This window comes from Trachinotus anak, unplaced genomic scaffold (assembly GCF_046630095.1).
Source record: "Trachinotus anak isolate AG129_WGS33_773 ecotype Australia unplaced genomic scaffold, CSIRO_AGI_Tana_v1 ptg000005l, whole genome shotgun sequence".
NCBI classification, from domain to species: domain Eukaryota; kingdom Metazoa; phylum Chordata; class Actinopteri; order Carangiformes; family Carangidae; genus Trachinotus; species Trachinotus anak.
Window position 1 is genome coordinate 23,880,887 of NW_027273856.1, and position 20,219 is coordinate 23,901,105.

General features: G+C 41.9%; 1 protein-coding gene across 3 annotated transcripts in view; it reads left to right on the forward strand.

The window, feature by feature from the left end:
• The first annotated feature begins 329 nt into the window (after positions 1 to 329).
• Positions 330 to 20,219, forward strand: part of LOC139622060 (disheveled-associated activator of morphogenesis 1-like) — a 50,113-nt gene continuing 30,223 nt past the window's right edge. For 2 of the 3 annotated variants that reach the window (XM_071479151.1, XM_071479153.1), the window contains exon 1: positions 330 to 467. The gene's annotated coding sequence lies outside the window, so the exon portion shown is untranslated. Of the gene's footprint in view, positions 468 to 15,301; positions 15,727 to 20,219 lie in introns of those variants that run through there. The other variant, XM_071479152.1, reaches the window with a different exon arrangement.

Below are 20,219 nucleotides of genomic sequence, written 5' to 3' on the forward strand. Positions count from 1 at the left end.
GCCGTCATGTTTGTGAATCTGAAAAAAAAGCACATTAATTCTACAATATCTATTTATCGTACCATGCCCAAAAAAGATGAATAAACACAGCAATTAACAAAATAAATAAAATAGCTGAATATACATAACAGAAAAGTAAACCCCACTTACAGCTGGACAGCACGTAAAGTAAGCTCTGGCTTTGTTTTGGTAAGATGCTGTTTCAATCTCACACCGGTATTTCTAACGTGTCCGTGAAAATCGTTGTTTACATCTAACACTACAACATCCATAAAGCACTGGGCTAACAAAGGATCGCGCATGCGCATTCATTTCTCGAGTAAACCAATGACATCACGAACAGCCCCGACCAACCAGTCGGTTGAATCATCTGCCTGCCGTCCGGACTCTGCGTTTTCTCTGTCGCTTTGCTCTTACCTGATGGGCTTGTGGACATAGTTAATCAGAGAAATGTTCAACGGGACGAGGTAAGGACTCTTTCTTTTAAAAAAAAAACACCTCTGCCATAACGGATGAGACAATAATAGCAGAGCAGCCACACCGGGCCGTTTGGTTGCGGTGTTGCTGGTGACCTCAGTGCCGGTGTGGCCGGTCGGCACTACAGCCATCGTTAGCTGCGGAGAGTCCCCGGGATCCTTCATAGAGCTTCAACTTCAGTGACCTAAACCTGGCCCAGACAGGAGTCGGATGACATTTGCATCTGTTTTGCAAATTGTTTTGGTTTTGTCAGCTCTGTGTGTGTGTGTGTGTGCGCGCGCGCGCGCGCGCGCGTGTGTGCGTGTGGGAGGTCGACCTGTCCAAGCAGTGAACCACACTGCAAGCGGCTTCCACTCAAGCTGTAACCCTCATGAAAACACAGCCTGAGCTGGGCTCCGGGGCCCTGCAGGGTCCCCTGAGAGAATCCCAGTGGTCCCCCAGCAGAGTGAGAAAAAGTTCAAAGCCAGTGTAGGCTGCACAGGAGAGGAGTGTAAATGCTCTTGAGAGTTATGTAAGTCAATACCAGGTCATATCTATTTTTTTTTTTTATATCTTTCTGAGGTTCTTAGTTCTTTAGATTAAAATGTTACACAGTGCTTGAAGGTGCACAAGGCAGTGTTGTTAATGCATGTGAATGGATATGGGGTTAATGTTGGAATGGGAGGCAAATGGTAATTACAGTAAATAATGAATTGTTAGCCTTAGTACCTGCACTGTAGTCTGAGCACTTCTGGATATATGGGCACAGCTATATAAGACAAGACTGTCCAACACCTCTGTCTGGCTGATATATTGGTGAGATTGTAAGCTGTAGGCACACAGATCCACAAAGGCTTGTCTTTGCAATTCTGCTGTTGTGCAGATTAAGTTTTGATTTGAGCTCTAAAATATAATCAAAATAAAAACAAATATGCACTTAACATTAAACAAACTATTTATAGATGTTTATATTGATATTCAAGGTTTATGATCTCTTCAGGTGTCCCAGTAACCTTACCATTCTCATGCTCGATTGATTAACTGAAGGTTACATACAGATGCGTGGCCCTCATAAAGGACCTAACTGCCACACTGCTCTCGATAAAAGGACCAGTCTGTGGAGCCCTTAGACATATGATACTTCACCTGTTCTGAGTTAATATTCAATTGTATTGCTCTGCTGAGAACTGGAGTGACTCACTTGTGAGCCCATGAAGTTACAGGTCAGTCAGAGAGCACAACACAGAGATTATCACAGTATAATCGTTCTAGTGGTAGGCCTATACGCAGCTAGGAGCTTATCAGAAAAGGCTTGCATTCCCGAGAATTAAAATGCTCTAAATCATTGAGGGGCCTGTATGTGCTTGTAATGGGCTGCTGCCTTGTGAGAGGGCTTACTGCTGTGGTGTGATCTGCAGGCATGTTTTCACTGTAAACATGGGAGAAGTCTTACACGATGTACCATGCTGTTATTTTGTCCACAGTGTTAATGCTCAGACAGGGAGGTGGCTGTTTCAGATCAGCATCGACAGGCCCTGACATCTGAATTACGTGTCATGTTTTTCTGAATAGGCGCACACTGTAGGTGATTACTCTGTGTTGTGACTGCATGCTTTCTCTAGTCTCAGAGCCTGGCCCTGTACACATCCATAAGCCAACATTATTGACTGATATTAACAGACATACCAGTACAAGCCTGTATGTTTTGTTCAATATAGCTTGATTAAACAATTATTATGTATTACCTGGCGTTTACCTGGCTCTTGGCCTGAAGTCCTTATCATGTCCTCTTGCCTGACAGAGGAGCAAACACAGTAGGCAGTGCATATATATTGACAATACACAAAGAATGAAAAATAGCTGTTGATCCTGTTTTAGTTCTGCTTATTAGTTTCTGTTAGCAGCGATGCCAGTCACCTTTAGCAATCATAAACACAGCAGGTGACAGAGTATGGTGTTGCTTCCTGTGCACAAGTGCAGCCTACGGCAACAGCAACCACTGTCTTGTTTTTGCTGGCACCGGTTGTTTGTTGATGTTTAACATCATCTGTCTGTTTTCACAGACACGAACATGCTCTGTGCTGCTGAAGGAAACACAAATGAACTAAAACCGTCCTTGGGGAAACTGACCGCAGCATTGTGACTCAGTTTCGGTCGGCGCTGACGGACCACCCGAGTACACATTTGTCACTTGTATCTTTTGGGATAAGCTGCTCTGTCCTTATTGTCTTCCAGTGGGGGCCATTATCAACTCTGGCAGCAGGCTGAGTTTAAATCATGTTCAAGAAAATGAATAAAATCTTAGTTTAGTTAATCTTATCTTAGCCCCACTATTCCTGTAGTTCTTCCACCATCCACTGGCATCAAAATATGTGTGGAGGCTAAAGAAAACTGCTTCAGCTGGCATTGAGAGACATGGCAAATATTTGATAGTAGATAAGATGGTAAAGTAATAGATGTATCACCATGAACTGAAGCATGAAAATTGCTCTTCCGTTCAGTTCTTGCTCTGCAGAGCAAAGCATCAACATCAACATTGCCAGTCCATAAACAGTGGCGGCGTATTGTACCTACTCTTCCGTCTATCAGCACACACAAACACTTCTTAAGTTCTCCAGGGGAACAGAGTTAATGAGCTGAGTGTTAAGTTTCACAGGACTGGCAACGTAGCAGGGGGGGACCCAGCCTCCCTGGTTGGCTCATATTAAGCACTACAGAGTGAAAGGGTAAACGACAGCACCAACAACAGGGGGGAGGTATGGACTAATTATTTTTTCAATGGTGGGTGTCATTTGGGAGTGGCTGCAACACAGCTGAGCCCCTAAGACCACCATATGTCAGCATGGTTTCTGGATGTTGTGGTGGCATTAATGTAAAGAGGCAGGTGCTGAACCGCAGCCTCGTAATGGTTTTCCTGTGAGAATAATGAAAATGTTTATCCCCGAGATCACGATTGTTATATGAGCATCCTGGACCTTCTTAGGGGCATAAATGGTGTTGTTACTGTAAATCATGCGCTGCATCAAAACCTGTTTAACCATTTGGCATGTGTTGGATATGAGTTGATGTCTAAGCATTTAGTGGGTGTTTACTTACTGGAAATATGTAAGTATTGTTACTGCCAATTAGGAGAATGGTTATAGTTTGAGAAGGTGGCAAATCCAGTTAGTATACATGCCACAGACACTTGACTTGTTTAAATATTGACTCAGGCTTTTTGCGTCACATCTAAATTCCCATTCTATGCTTCCAATGTTAGGGCAATAAGATTATATAAACACTGTGAGACAACAGAAAAATGTCTACTGTCCAAGTGACTTTGCCATAACTATTTATACCGTGCTATCTCTGTCTTTACTATCTCTGCATGTATGAGGCCATTGTGGGCAAAGGCATTCCAGTCTCTCAACAGATTTTCCAGAAACTTCACTATACCTCAAAATATATATTGGAATATTAATAGCCTATATATACATCGATAGAGGATTTTATCACAACTCCTCTTCCACATTAACGCTCCATCTAACAACTATTTTGAATGTTGATTAATCTCTCGATTATTCTCTTGATTAGCTGAAATTTCCAGATCATCACACTTGACAAGCTGAAACCATGCAATGTTTGGCAAAAATGACTGGAGCAATTAAGTTCTCTGCATTGACAAATTGTTTCACTTCTACTCAATACACAGTAATGAAGTACAAGAGGAAGTGTATATGTTGTGTTTTGTTTTTTGCTTTAGATCCATATCAGAATGTGACTCATGGGCTTCAGTTGGACTAGTCCAGGGATATTTATTGATGAAGTGAGCTAAAATGTGCCTGAATTGTTGGGGAAAGTTTCTCTAAGGCAGTGTCCTTCTTGCTGGTTCTGCCGTTGTAAGAGCTTTATGTTCTCGGATTGAGCTCTCTCTGTAAGATGTGTAGTGGATCCTGTGGGATGAACTGTGAATCTGCAGCGCTCTGCTGGCCTGCCACAACAATACGCCTGTATGACTGTTTGAATGTGCTATTCTTTGTGTGGTGTGCTTCACTTGGGCCAGACAATGGCCTCATTTAGCATCCTTTCTCTGTCGAGGCCTGCTCCGTCACCATGGCACCCCTGCCATGCCACACCCTGCCCCCAGTCTGGCCCGGCTTTGCACTTGTCCTCGCTGTTGGGACAGCTGGGGTTAGATAGCCATTGTTGGCCACACCCAAAGACCCAACCTCACATTTTGTTGTTTTGTGGCTGAGCTGGAAAACCTCTCATCTTGTTACAATTTTCATTTCTAAAAAGCTGAATGTATAAACCCGAGACTCTTCTAACCCCTAACCTTTGGCTTAGGGATGCACTCATCCAACTTTTTCACTGACAATACTGATACCTGGGCTGTGGAAAACAGCCAGTTCCAAGTACCGATCCAAGACAGGTGTTACATTAATAATATGTCTGCCATACTGTGCGGAGGAGACTGGGGTCATTCTTTTATGTGTGCTGTAACATCAGGCTTGACTAAAACACTGCTTTCTAAACTTTGTAAACCAAAACGTAACAAATAAATATATTGATGTAGATTTACTCAATTGTTTTTGATTGATAAGATAAAGTGCACACTAGCAACTTAGTAAAAAAAATCTTAAAATGGAAGAAAACAGGCATTACAATTCAAGTGCAAACTTTTTAATTTAGCAACAAATTGGTCAGGAATTAAAATTCTAGTAGGAAACCACACAACTGTGTCAAATAAGAGCATAATGTAAACATTAAATCAATGTAAAATCAATCAAGGCAAAACATAGAATTCAATCGAGTAGATCAGCCCTGCCTGATCTAGGTGGCTTCCCACTTTGGCTAAACAGTTTAATGAGGTCAACCCTGTATCATGCTGCTGATTTGGTGATATATCTTTTTTTTTTCTTGGAAAAAATCTGAAAACTTGCATCATTTTGGACAAACTATAAACTCTCAGTTAAAACATAATCACATATGCTAAACATTGACGACAGCAGATGAGTTTAGATACCCACGCCATGGCTACTCGCTCCTTGTCCCCTCCTCAGACCGTTGACTTTTGACCTCACTGATTGTTGGGAGGTGAAAGAGCAGTGCGCCCTGTTTCCAGCACAGCCACTCGGTGGTGGCAGATTTTTAATTAATGGGCTGTAGGCTGACAGCTTTGAGACCCTTTGCTGAGTAATGGATCCTTCATGGCAAGTCATTCACTCCTTACCCAATTTTATTAGCAATAAAAAAAGCATCACAGCTTCTAGACAATGTGAACTGCATCTATAGCAAAAACTGAAAGCAAAAACACTGCACTGTCATTTTTTTATGTGCACATTAGCCTCCATCCACTGAAACCAGTGTGCATTAGTTGTGTTGAGCAGCCCAGTCATTGGTGTTGCAGCACAGACTTATCTCCACAGAGCAGGCTCCCTCCAGAGAAACAAGCCTCGATCTGCAGTCTTATGGTTCTATAACTAGAACTGGGTGACCTATGAAATTATTTTTTGGGCCGTTCTGAACTTGTTGCAGTCGTACCCTTGAGAGCACAGCACAAGCTGTGCTACTTCTAATTCCTCATGCCAAGATAGTTTCCTTTTTGAGGTTGTTTAAAGAGGTAAAGACTGAATAATAATAATAATGATATGTGTGTGTGTGTAAAATGCAGCACCTACTCTTACAAACTGATGAATGGATAGTGAATCACCAAACACCAGAATTATTAAAAATACTACTTTTTAAATGGGAATTTGTGATATAAAACTTGTACCATCACTCTTAAGAAATTACTCTCATGCATACAGAATTTTTTTAGCAGGAAATTGTCAGAGCTTTCTTTATATTGCCAGTTTTATTGTTATATTTATATATAAATCAGTTATATTGCCAATCTATTCTGTTATGGAACAAGGGACATCTCCTCTTACACACTGTTAAATATATTTTATCACAGAAGAGAGCACATAATGGCCCATAAACTAAACTTGAAGCTAAAAAGATGAAGTCCTCTAACTGCTCCTAGTTCAACACAGTTTTAAATGCTCTACATACTCTTCATAAACATTTCAGTTTTGGGAAATAGGCTTTCTTGGTTGAGTGCTTGTTGTTTGGAGTGACATAATTGTCTCAGGCTGTTACATTATGTCTTATGACAGGGGCTATATTTACACTTGCTTGCCTGGTTTTGTTTCTGACTGAAGTGTTTTCATCACTTGATTTTTTTTTTTCAGCTTGTGTATTTTTTAATTAGTAGCCTGGCTTCGCTTTTTCCTGTTCAAGAGTGGAGTCAGTTGTAGTTAGCAAAGTTCAAAAGTGACTGTTCCTTTGCCAGACTGGGAGAATTAAGGCAAACCTCAGATTATCATGACAATGAGCATCAAAATTAATCACTTGTGTGCCTCCAGCCATAAGATGTGGAAAGAGTGTAGCCACGCTGCGGTTCAAACAAAGGGAGCATGTGGGTTCTGTCCTGTGTGTGTGTGTGTGTGTGTGTGTGTGTGTGTGTGTGTGTGTGTGTGTGTGTGTGTGTGTGTGTGTGTGTGTGTGTGTGTGTGTGTGTGTGTGTGTGTGGGTGTGGGTGTGGGTGTGGGGGGGGGAGTCCCATAACTGAGATGTTGGTTTGGGAGGGTAGGAGGGGGTTTATGGGCCAGGAGGGATTCATGTTTCAATCCTTGCTTGCCTCTATTCCCTTTGTCTAGGTCACACTATTAATGTCAATTCCCAAAGCAGACATGCTGGAAATGAGAATTTTGTATGAGTTTGCAGTTTTGATGGGTCTGTGTGCCCTCTGCCTGATATATTTTATTGAGTATTGTTGCAGGAGAGATTGCAGCTGGTTGGGTGCCAGCATTTTGATTAACAGCAAATTCTGCACACCCATCAATTCAGGCTGCTGCTTGTAGTTATGGTAATAACAGCTTAATCACTGTAAGATGATGCGTGTTCAACATATCAAAGCGAACCTTATCACACTCACATCACAACTTCATTGCTCAGCCCATATAACAGTATTTCATGCGTTGAATAATACAACTCAGAATGTTTCCTATAGGTCATATCTTATCAGGGCACCTTTAGAATCTCAAGATCCGGTATTTTTTGAAGGGTGGAGACCTAGTCCTCTGATCTTGATCTCTAACACCAAAATATAAAACTTGTTTTGACGTCTGCTGCTGCAGATTCTACCTGACCTGACAAATTGCGGGTTCAGTTTTCTAACTTCAAGATCTCAAGCTTTTGGGCTACGTAACGATGCTTTTTAGGAATTCCATGTGGATTTGCAGAATCCAACATGCATCTTGCTTGATTGATTTCTTCAACTGGCATAGGTCAGATGGCAACATGTTTCTTCCTCAGACACAAACCAGCGCATGTGCAAAAGGCACTGAAACAGCAGACAGATATCAGATTCAGCAGCAGACTGGGCCAGAGCACAGCATGCTTCATCCTGCTCTTAAAATGCATGCCCCCGCCCTGCAGAAAGCACGCTCAAGTTCTGACAAGTTGTTGAGCAAAAGAGCAAGGACAGAGAAAAATATGTTTAGGCTACTTCTCTTATCCTTCTGTAATTTTTGAATTGATGCAACTCAAAACTTCACAAGAGCACGGAGGAGAAAGTTTTCTAAAAGTTTCATTCTTTGGACCTGATCGTGGCTGGAGCGGGCGGCTTTGATTGGAGATAATTATCTGCATAATGTATTGAAATAAATATGATCCCCGGTTTATCAGTTTGCCTCTCTATGTCGTTGCCATACCTCTGAAGCTCATTCATCATGTCACTGGTATTTTTACCATGGTAATGTAATTTCCCGTTAACTATTTTGGCGTCTCTGGAGCCAGTAATGTCAGTCACGCACATTCTTATTGAATTTGAAGAATTCATGATTGTTTAAAAAAAAAACAGTACATTTGCTTCTTTGTTGTTTTGTTGTGAAGCATAATGTGACTTCTCACAAATGACATTCATGAAAGCCCAAAGCAATGAATCGTAGCCTGGTTACAGACTGAAACGGCTATCTTCATTCTTTCCAAATGTTTTCTGTTTACCTGAAGTATAGTCACTGGAGCCACCTACTTCACTCCAGCAGCTTAAGATGTCCTGGTTCCCTTGGGCAGGGTTTTATGTTGCTGCTACGACGAGCAGGTTCCCACAGTATAACATATCTGTGTGATAACATTACTGTAGAGAAGCCGTCAAAACAGCCATGCAGTCAGACGAAACCAGCTGCGTCAACAGCTTAATGTTCCTTGGGAGTGATTGTATTTCAGCTTTTAGTGGCGACTATTGTCCACGTCCATATTTCTTTCTTTTCTCACAGTTATGCAACTTGTTACACTTTTACCAGTGTTGTGATTTATTGGTGATCCATTACAACAACCGGTTCATCTTTCAGTGAGCTAACCCTTAAAATAAAGTGTCATTTGGGGGTGTTTTATTATTTCATCTGTGTGATTTTGGGGGAAATTACAGTGATATTGTCAGATTATAAATAAATAATTTCTCAACAAACAAACCCAGTGTTTCCATGTTGAGGTGTACTGCCACCCTGACCACTGTTGTTTGTGTCCCAGCAGTTTGCCTTGCACGGTTGATAGCTGAGATGCCACAGGGTAGAGGCTGTCAGGTCGATCCTTTCAAACAGCAGGTGTCCTTGTTAACGTTCCCAAACATCCTGTCTCTGCTGTTTCTGTTTTGGTTTCAGTTTTTCATTGCACTGCCCAGCTCTTGGGCTTCTCACCTCATTTTCCTATCATTAATATTTTGTTTTGGCTTGTGTCTAGTCTAAGGTTGTTTTGTTTTTTGTTTTTTTCCCGCTGAGATTATGACACACTTTGAGATAAGCAGCTTGTAACTCAGCCATCCAGCCATGCAAGATGGCTGCGTACTGCACGCTGGCTGGGCTTCACCGTAGACTTTGCCTCTGTGTCAGTCGCGCTGGCCGTAAGCCAGTCTCACATCCATGTTGGCGGTCAAAGATGAGGGCGAGACCTCGGACCTTTTCTCATGGATTTAGTCTGGTGAACTAATTCTCAGAGCATCCGTGTGTGACATTAGCTAATATGCACACAGTGCTTTGAAGCTGTCTTCACCCTCAGAGCAGACTGGATACTGATTGGATTATGCTGAATTAACCTTACTCTATTTGATTTGTTTGTTTATAGGCTACCTCTACTGTAACACTGCCTCCTCTTTCTGGTCCCTCTGCTCAAAACCTTAACCACTGATTTCTCAGCGCAGTGAGCTTGGCCTACATCTGGAGGGATCAACAAGTTAAGCCACAGCCTTTTAACCCTCAAATTCTGTCAATCCATTACAAGCACGTTCACTGCAGCTGCAGCCACTCACTTCATAATATTTTCACAGCAGTGTCTTCCACTTCTTCCAGGAAGATCTTTCATCTATGTAGCCCTAAATTCTCCAGGTTTTCCTGTGAATACAATGGTCAGTTTGCAATTTGAGGGTCCAGGAACTTTTGTAGTTTATTAAGATGCTGAGTACTTTCTTTACATTTCAATTATACATGTTAATTGTTTTTAGTAAATAAATGTGAGATTCGTGTGTGTTTGAGGGGGGGATCAACAGTTGAAAGTAGCCTTAATATATAATAACTGAAGAAAGAAATATACTTATAACAAGTATGTATTCAGAAGTTTGATGAAGTTCATCCACTGAGGAAGACTGTGAGATGGGTTGAACGCTCAAAGATTCGTTAGAGTTGAGATTCCTTTGTTAAAGTTCCCATATCTCACACTTTTCCAGTGTTTTCTTCGAAGTTTTGACAACCATAAGATGATATGTGGTTTTAAGTAGCAAAAACCAACTCAGTAGAGTTTTACATCTCCTCTCTCATACTTCTCTCTGACTGACACTCTGACGGCCAGACTACAGCCCACTGCAGCTGCAAAAGGCGATGGTCAGTCAGCATCAAATTTGGACTAAAAAACTCTGGTATTTCAGAAGAAATATAACCACTGGTCTCTAAAATTAATATTCTTAGGAAAGTTGTGCAATGATATATTGGCTTCCTGACATCCAGTGATTGTGCCGAGTTTCCTCAACATTTTTCTGTCTGGCAGCTTGATAGCTCAGTGACAGAATGACTGATCGGTGTTGTGTTGTTAATAAGTTAAAATAACAAAAAAGGTCGTGTGGTGGGTGTGGGTGGATCGTGATGGCACAAAACTACAGAAGTTCTGATGGTTTGTGTCTGAATATGGGCTGTGTTCATTTCTCTGGATTGAGCATTTTGATACTTTGACAGTATTATATATAGTATATGTGTTATATAGTATACACTATTTAAATAGCACCTAGACCTGCTTTATAATCAAGAGAAAAACTGAAATCGAACTTTCTACAGTATGGGACCTTTTAAGGACAAGAATGAACTTTCTCAATTATCAGACAGCTGTTCATAAACATATTCTACAAACACTCACTGATATGAATCTACTACAAATGCTAAACTTTGTAAAACTCATGAACTTTTAATGGACTCCAGGAAATACAGCCTAACTCTTTGTGATCATGTCAGATAAGAGGTGGATACTCCAGCCATGACATACTATAAACTGAAAGAGTCCATCTCTGCTGTTAGGTTAATTTTATTATCTCCCATCCAAAAGCTAGAATACGTCACATCCAGCCTCCTGTAAAAAACACTTTGTTCTTTTGCTGTTTTCTTTGACAAACTGCTCCTTTTACACCAGAGTAGAAACTTTGCAGTGTTGTATCTTTACTCTGCCTTTCTTGTCATGTTTGCAATTGCTTGGCTGCGTTGTAGAGATTAATGGGTGCAGAAAGTCGTGCACCCCTTTTGGGATGGACCTTTCTATTCCAGGGGGTAATTACAAGCCTTCCAGAGGGTGGGTTAGAGACCAGTAGGACCCTTTTTAATCCTGGCATTTAATTTGTGATCGTTAGGGTCTCGTACTAGGGAAGGGCTGCATGGGTGGAATTTATGGATATAGCCCCACCCTGAATGAAACATATGTACAGTGTGGCCCTGTTGCCTTCCACCACATGATACAAGCCATAATATAACGTTCCCCCTTCACACATTCCTTCGCAGCAGAAACTGTTTTTTATTTAGGGGCTGTCAGTTAGGATTCAGCTGAGAATATGCTTATCATTGGTGTGCAGCAGAGCTCTCTGTTCATTTTCACAAACTCGCCAAACGGAGATGCTTCACTTCAGGGCTGTCTGGCTACATTTCATTTCCACTGTGTCTGCCCTGGTTCCTGTGTGTGGCTTTTGACTGACCCAATGTTTCACACTGCAAGCAGAACGATTAACACCAGAGTATTTTTATTTCATATATAACCAGAGAAACGCGGTCAATAAGCTTGTAGTCACAGCTGAACTTTTCAGGGTCATCCACAATCTGCAGCCAATCGGATTTCCATGCTTCCTTGTTTCACTGTTGATGAACTGCAAAGCTTCAGCAGCTTTCAACTTTTAACTTAATTCTTGTTTGTTGTATCCCAAATGCAATGTTTGGAGAACAGTTGCGTTTATCATTGTAGTTAATGAAAAAGCCCTAAAGTGATTTTGATTCTGTTTATTTTTGTATGTTGCCTTGTGCTTTGTATATTGTTATGATTTCTCTGCATTGAAAAGGGTCAAGTTGAGTTTTTTCTTTCCCTTACATGCTTAATAATTGACAGAAAAGTTAAATAAAAAGAGAAAATGTTCACACAAACACCTCTAGGCTTCAGTTTCTGTAACAGTAGTTGTAGCAGACTATGTTTTACAGTTTAGCTAATTCAAATGTTGAGATGAAAAATCCTCATCCTACTCCTGGAATGAAGAGGTTGTCTTGTATTACATCGCTGATTGCTTCTATTGTAAAAGTCCTGAACAATCTGCAGCTCACTTGAAAGAAATATTAGTGAGTATTAATTAGTGGGCCAAGTATTAATGAGCGTCTAATGGAAAAAACGTTCTTAAGATTGAGTGTTGGTGATCAGTATTTTGTCCAGGGTAGAAGACATCATAGTTAAAGTCCATTTTCTAGATGTCCCTCATCCAAAGCATTCACTGGTGGTTACATTGTCTCACTGTGACACTCTCTAATACAACACAATACCACAGTCCATGACAAATGTCACCATCCCCACTGTCGCATACATTTCCTGTTGTATGTACCTGGTGCCCTGGAGGTCACCAAAACAACAGTCCTGGCTTTCAGTGACACTGATGATCCTTCCCAGCAGAACAGAAGCCCTCCATGGGAACAGGACCTGTCTGTTATTCCAGCTGCATGACATTCTTTTCAGAGGCAGCTACCCAGGACTGTACAGCCTCCACTGTTATCCATTCATGACTGCACCGGCGCGGCTCGCCATTGATGTCTGTAACACCAGTCCTGCAGAGATAAACCTTTTCCCATAAGCCCAGATTCTTGGATCAAGCTACAGTGTAGCATCTAATATGGAAATGTAAAATCTGAGAAGAAAGTTGCAGCACTTCACAAGATGAAGTAGGACAATATCAGCTGGCAATAACATGTGACTTGGAAGTGGTCCAGAAATCTTGAAGCTGCAGGCAACTTTACACGTTGGCATCTCCAAACGGCAGCTGTTGGAAGACTCTGAAGTTTCAGAAATGTTGAAATCATTCTACGTGGTTCAGTATATGCCGCTTTATTTCAAGAGGATGAGGAGAGGCAACATTTCTAATGCTGAATGAAGCTATCTGAGCGCTTGAATTCCCCCTTTTAGGTTTAATTTGTGACTTCCTTTTGGCAGAGAAGTTTGACTCTTGAATTGAATAAATCCATTGTCTCAGTTAGTCTCGGTCACAGGCCATGTGACACTGTGTTTCTGCCACATTTTCTTATTACGCTGATCGGACGCTGCTGTGTGGAGTAACATAATACACAACAGAGGCCCTCTGACATCTTGTTACTGTAATACCCATCGCTAACACTTGACTCACTTCAGCAGAACAAGAAAATAATGACTGATAGGCTTGTTGACGCTTATTTTGTCAACACCTGCACGGAAACCTGCAGGGCCTGAATCAGGTAGGTGACTTCTGCCCTCGAATGAGAATGTGTCTGATTTTCTCACCTCCTGTGTGAACAGGGCTGGACAAAGTAGTAATTAGTGTTGATGATACGGCCTCAGAAATGACGTCATAGTTGAATCAACACCCCTCTCGTATATAGTCTCAACAATATTGTGGCATTGTTGTTAGAGATAGTATTGCAGTGCTGTTGTGTTGGATTGTATGTGATTTTACAGCTGTTGCTTGTCTTTTGTCCACACACTCAGTTAAAAAAAAAAATCCTGATCACTATAGGTGCTCCTCCATCAAAACTTCATGAACTTTAGTTGCCCGAGAATTAATGATTTGTGTTTCCACAGCAGGGGGAAAGCCAAGGGAAGATTAAGCAAATTAGAGATGACAATGCAAAAACAAAGCAAACAAAATGGTCAACAAAAGCTGGACTTTGTCGTCGGCACATCGGTCATAAAATCTCTTGGGCTGCTCCCTCCTGATTATTGTTGGCTGCAAACTACAAGCAAAACAGCATGCTTGCATTTTTGGGTTTTTAAAAATGCCGGATGTAACAATGCTGCAGCAAACACTCGTATACTTTGACCAATCAGTGGCATTCGGCACGGCAAGCCCCTCCCTGAAGGTTCCTGATCCTTGAGACTGATCTTACCGTTCCCCCTTGGGAAGGGACTTATTGCTAGGTACAACTATCTCTGCAGAACTTAATTTAGATCCTGGCTCCAGGAAATAGCAGGCAGTTTTTTTTTTTGATGAATTATTTGTGCGTTTCAATAACAACATTGTGTCGTCTTTGTTCTGGATGTGTACACTATTAATGTTGCATGTGGTAGTAGAAATCATCATAGATTATTGATGCTTGAAAAAAAAACTGTATTTAAAACAATGCTCAGATTAAATCATTGATTTTTTTTTTTCTTTTTTTTGCTGCATGTCTGAATTTCACAACAAATAGAGAAGGTCTGTTACTGTCAGAATTAATCAAAAATGTTAGCAGCAGTCATATAAGGGGATTTTCAGTCAAGACAATAACCTTTTGTGATTTCAGTTATGCACTTAGTTACTTGGAAAAGACAAGAAATGAAGGACCTGATCTGACCTGACTGAAATAGTTCTTACATAATTACATTACGGGTTTGCATGTGAAGTCTTGCAGCAACAGGCCAAATTACTGTTAGGTTGTGTACATTTGATGAGCTGCCTGCATAGGAAACCAAAGTCCTTACACATTTTCATTACATTGGTGTTTATTCAGTCCAAAAAATGTCACTTTGTTGCAAAGCAGGAAAGTTTATAGATTCTGGATGCTGCGAGCCAGCACTTAGCTGAGATGCAGGAGTGACGGTTGCTCAGTAAATCATGGAGGAGTGTCCGGGACTGTTTAGATTAAAATCCTCTGGATATTTTGTCAGTAGTCTCATCATAGCCAGATTGAAAGGATGATTTCTGTTTTGTGTTATAAGCTGCTAGAGCTGAAGGTATTTTATTATATACAGGAGGACTCTAAGGTACATGGTTTGACGTAGTTTTCATACATTCATGTATGTTTCACATCTTATTTCATCTCGTCCATATCCCTGTCACACTTTCTACTGCCTCCCATTGCTCTCCCCTACCACATCCATTTACATGTTTTATACCTTCATTTTATGTCCCTCCTGCAGCTCCGCAAACAAACCCTCACCAAACAAACCCTAAACAAGTTATCCATAGCCAGTGTTGGGGGGAGGGGGTGAGCTGGGCGGTGGCCACGGCTCGGCTGCATCCTATTAGGACTGGGAGTGTTGAAAAGGGGTGTGGCCTGGAGCCAGTAACATCTGTGCCTGTCCCCTCTGCCCCCACGGCATTCTGCAGAGAAAGGCAGAGAGAAGGAGGTTAGGGAGGGAGTAGATACGCCAAAGAGAAGTACTTGCCGGCCAGCTGGCTTTGCAAGATTTCAAACAACAGCCCACGCTGTATGGCGAGTTTATCCCTTGTTTGCCCCCCCCTACCATCAGACTAGAACAGCCTCTGTCTTACTGGGATTTTCCTCTCGGCTGATATTGACAGCCTCTGTGATTCAGGGTGCTTATTAGCCGCTCCGACCCCGAGCAGACGACTTTGAACCTGCGTGGATTACATACCCTGCGCAGGAAATGCAGTGCTGCGTGCTGTGTACAAGCATCGTTTTTTCCTGTCGACAGTGCAGAAAGCTGGCAGTGAGTTGAGGATATAAAGGGAATGCTCAGAGCACAACAGAGGCGAGCTCACTCCTGGACAGGGTAAGACGAGCTCAATGAATCTTCCTGTTGTAGCCTGTAATCAAATGAGTGCAAGGAAAAGGAGTGCAGGAGCCGGCTATCTGCTGACTGGAATGTGTGTGTGTCTGTGCTTGTGTGTGTGTGTGTGTGTGTGTGTGTGTACTGTATGTGGATGGCAGATAGTCCGAGGCTATCATATCAGTCTGTGTGTGTGTGTGTGTGTGTGTGTGTGTGTGCATGTGTGCATGAGGGGAGCTGGTGGTTTGTTTTATCACTCCCCAGGATACCGGCTGGATTTCTCCCACCAAGACATAGGTGATTGTGTCATGTCTGTCTAATTAGGAGGTGTTGGTGTGGAAAATGGTGTTGCCGTAGTAACCATGGGGGAGGGGAGGATGACAGGGTGTTCCGACCGGGCCCTGGGGCTGATTTCGTGGTGAGAGAGTTGTCCTCTGTATGCGGGGAATGCCCCATAATGACAAGGCTGGTCTGTAGATAGCATGAGGTGGTGGTAGAAATATGTGTTCACATACACACACACACAGAGGCTACAGGCTGATACCTCCCACCAGCTTCTCTCTGCGGTTTGGCGAACGCAGCCCGTTATCAGTGTCAAGTGAGTGTGAGAGAGAGAGGATGGCATACTTTTTTCCACGACGGGGGTGGAGTGCAGATAATCAGGTCAATGAAAAGGAAAGTCACCTTGAGCACAGAAGGGTCTGCTCATTCTCCTCGCTCATTTCCTGTCATTGCCCATCCTTCTCAGGTTCCACTCTCACTTCCTCAGCTTCTCTCGAGAGGCCATGTATACTCCGCATCGCATGTAAACACCACACAGGCCGATTTTACGAAGCACAGACGGCTTCGTAATTCTGCGGGATTTCATGGTGCCTGTGAATGATGGCAAGCTAGATTTCACCCTGTAATCCTTAATGGTTTTGTTATTTGTTTTTGTCTGCTGAATTAGAGAGACAATCCTATTTTCTCCCCTATAAACATCCAGAGCAGATTAAAAAGGAGGGTAATGTGCAGTGGAAGGGGCTTACATTAAATCACCCACCCGCCGAGCTTGCACCGGTCACCCACCACTCTGGTTACCATGGCAACTGAAGAAGAGGCAGGGATTTTTAAAGGACAGGCTGCAGCTCAGGGTATCCTGGAAGAGATTGCAGCGCTCTCCACACCCTATCACTGACAATCTATGAGGTTGTTTTACTGCTCAGATACGTTTGTGACTAATATTGGATTGTACCCAGCTGTGGCGCACGTAACAATGTTTACTCATCCTTCTGCCACACAGAGGGAGATCATGTTGATGGCACTCGGGGATGTTTTCAGTCGCTCAGTTGTTTATATCTTGAATGTTGATAAAAGTGCAGACATAGCCCAGATCTCACTAATTCGATGACGGTACAGATTCTCTTCCCTTTCCACTAATAGTCAAAGGCTTATTGATCCTCTTGTTGAGTGGCTCCCAACCTATCAGATGAATCCATGCAGCCCTGTCAGATGAGCTAATGTGCTCCCACATCAACACCACCCATCATGTTTCAAATGGATGTTATTGATTATATTAAAGAAGATATTTTTATACCTTCCAGCTCTCAATATTTTGTCAGTTTGGTAAAGTTTGCATCCATTCAACTAACACTGGGCGTTGCAGAAGTGGACGTTTCAAGCATTTACCCATGACTTTTAGCAGACAATTCCAGCTTTTTATCCATTTCTTTGTAGTGTGGATGTACCCTGGGTCTGCATTGACTACAAACAAAGTATGACTTTTTTTCAGACTACCAAACTGTGCTTTCCGGGTTGTGAAGCGCTAGATACAACTACAGTGGGCTGACTGACAATCCATTTAAGACCCTTCTCTCATAATAAATTGAATTTCCCTCATAATCCAATCATAATGACAATACACAGCGTTTTCCCACCATCTGCTCACTGCATAATATGTTTCGGTTCATTAGATTCAAGACATTGTCGTGAGGATCTGCACATGCAGAGCATCCAGGAAATAGTGGACACAAATCAGAATGGCAAATTAATACACCTAATACACTTAAACCTCCATGACAAACATAGATCGTAAAAGTTAAGCTGCTGTTGTGAAATAGGCAAATAGTTTCAAATGCGATGTGTGTTAAACATTGCCTTTTTGGTTCAGATTTTTCATAATTAGGAAGCAGCATGATGAGGGCTACTCATGGTCTATGTGCTATTTTTAAAACTAACTTTTCTTTTTTTCTTTTTTTTTTTGGAACCTAGCCAACAAACTGAACCCAGATGAATGAGCTGAAACCCTACTAAGGATAGTGTCGCATGTTTGAGTAGTTTCCTTCTTTGCCCCAAGTCTAACCTCCACTTGAAGAGGTTGACCCGAGGAAGAATGCTAACATGTAAAGGGTGGGGGGTTGGAGAGTCTGTCTGCAGAACAAGTTTGACAACCTTGCCTGGAAAGAACAGCAGCCTTTTAACCTGCTTTTTAATCTCTGTCCTCCCTACATTTCAGCCGCACACTCCCCAATCCTAAATGGACATTTTTTGCTTTGTGCTATAATTCATTTTTGTAAGACTCAAAGAGAAATGCCACCAATTATTTTTAAGGTGTGGAACTGTTTAGTGTTAACATTTAGTCTTATAGCTTGCAAAAAAAGTTATTTTCTGTCTAATCAGTGGCCACAGGGAACTTGATGATTTTTAATTCATTCGGGAGACCATGCAGATTTGCTCAAAGCATCCAGGAAGTTTCTCTATGGATCAGAGGTGTAGTCTCTAGTTCTGTGCAAAACACACTACTCTAATACACAGCTCATTAAGTGTTAAAGTCAAAACAAACATATGGTGAGCCTGCCATTAAATGGACAATTTCCAGGCTTTTAAATCATTGTGGTTTCTTTTAGGGGAAAACAAAACCTTGTAAAAAGCTGGAAGGTACCACAAATTAGATTCTCCAGTGATTGAATCTTTCCCAAGCAACACAACAACTTTACTGACAAACATCTAACAACACTGCATTTGCACAACCCCTTTGTCCATGAAATAATGCAGTGACCTCGTAGACTAAACATGTCAACAGTTGAGATGATGATAGAACCTACTGATCAAACACACAGCGTAGCACGAGAAATGAGCACAGTGAGTTAGTCAGCTTGTATCACAGCCTCTGTCTTTCTTCTCTTCCTGTTTGATGTCAATTCTCGACCAGATTATCAACTTTGATTATTGAAAACAGGTGTGGCTAGAGATACAGAGGCTGCTCTTGAACTAATCTGAGTCACCACAGACTGTGACCATGATACAGTTTCCAGATGAAACGTGTGAGGACCATGAGGGCAACAATTAGATTAGCTCTGTGTGACATGGCCTACACAGTTCCTGTTTGCCTGGACCACAACAGCAGGGTCAGCCCTTAAAACGTTAATGTCACTGACTGACTGACTGACTGACTGATAGGATTACACCATTGGTCGGCTGGCCAAGTGTAGTTTCTCTTTCAAAATAATTTAGCACAAACAAGCAGTGTTGAGAACTTAGTACCGACTTTTTTTTCTCCCCAAAAAGCACCTTGCTGCAAATCTAGCAACTCTTTGGATAAACCTTAGCTCCTTTCTGTAAAAGAGAGTTGACACTATTGCCTCCACTGTCACACTTCTCTACGCTGACTGCATGGCGGCTGACAGGACGGGACCTTCAAGCTTTTTAGTTAGAATATGAAACATTTTTGATATTAGTTCTGGATATTAGATCTGGAAATTGGGAATAGCCTCAAATGCAATGTTTATGAGCAGCAAACAGACTAGAGGTGCAACTAAGGAATAATCTTCCACTTGATAGCTTAGTTTTGTCTGTATAATGTGGAAAAACACCCATAATTTCCACAGCCCAAAGGAGGTGTTTGTTTTGTCCGACAACATGTGAGAAACCCAAAGGCGTTCACTTTGAAATCATAACAGACACAAACAACAAATCCTTGCATTCGAGAAGCCGGGACCAGAACGTTTTGCTTTTTAGTTTGATAAATGACTTAAATAATTAATTGAGTTTTAATTTGGTTGTCAATTATGGAAGACGAAAGAACTATGGAGGGACTTGATGAAGTTGAAGTACTTAATTTTTACAGGTTGAGCAAAGATGTAGTAGAAACAGCAGCAACGCCCGGTTCCAAATCAACCCCTATATCAACCTGTACGTAGACATCCTGTATGTCATCGTAAAAACCACACCAAAAGAATCACATTACACCCCCACTTACGTAAGTCAGTCACAGCTCAGACAGACTTTGTTACAGTCAACGGTCACGACTTCAGAGTCCTGCAAGATCTGAACTTTTTTAACCCTCAGCCATGTAACAAGTGTAAAATGTGTCAGCTGGTGGAAGAAATGCTTCTTTCGTTGATCTCTGTGCTGTTACCCCCCCCCCCCCCCCCCCCCTCTCTTTCTGCACGCTCTCTGCATCTCTGTATGTTAATCCTGTAATCTGAGAGCCACTTCAACACTGCTTCCTCAACCAT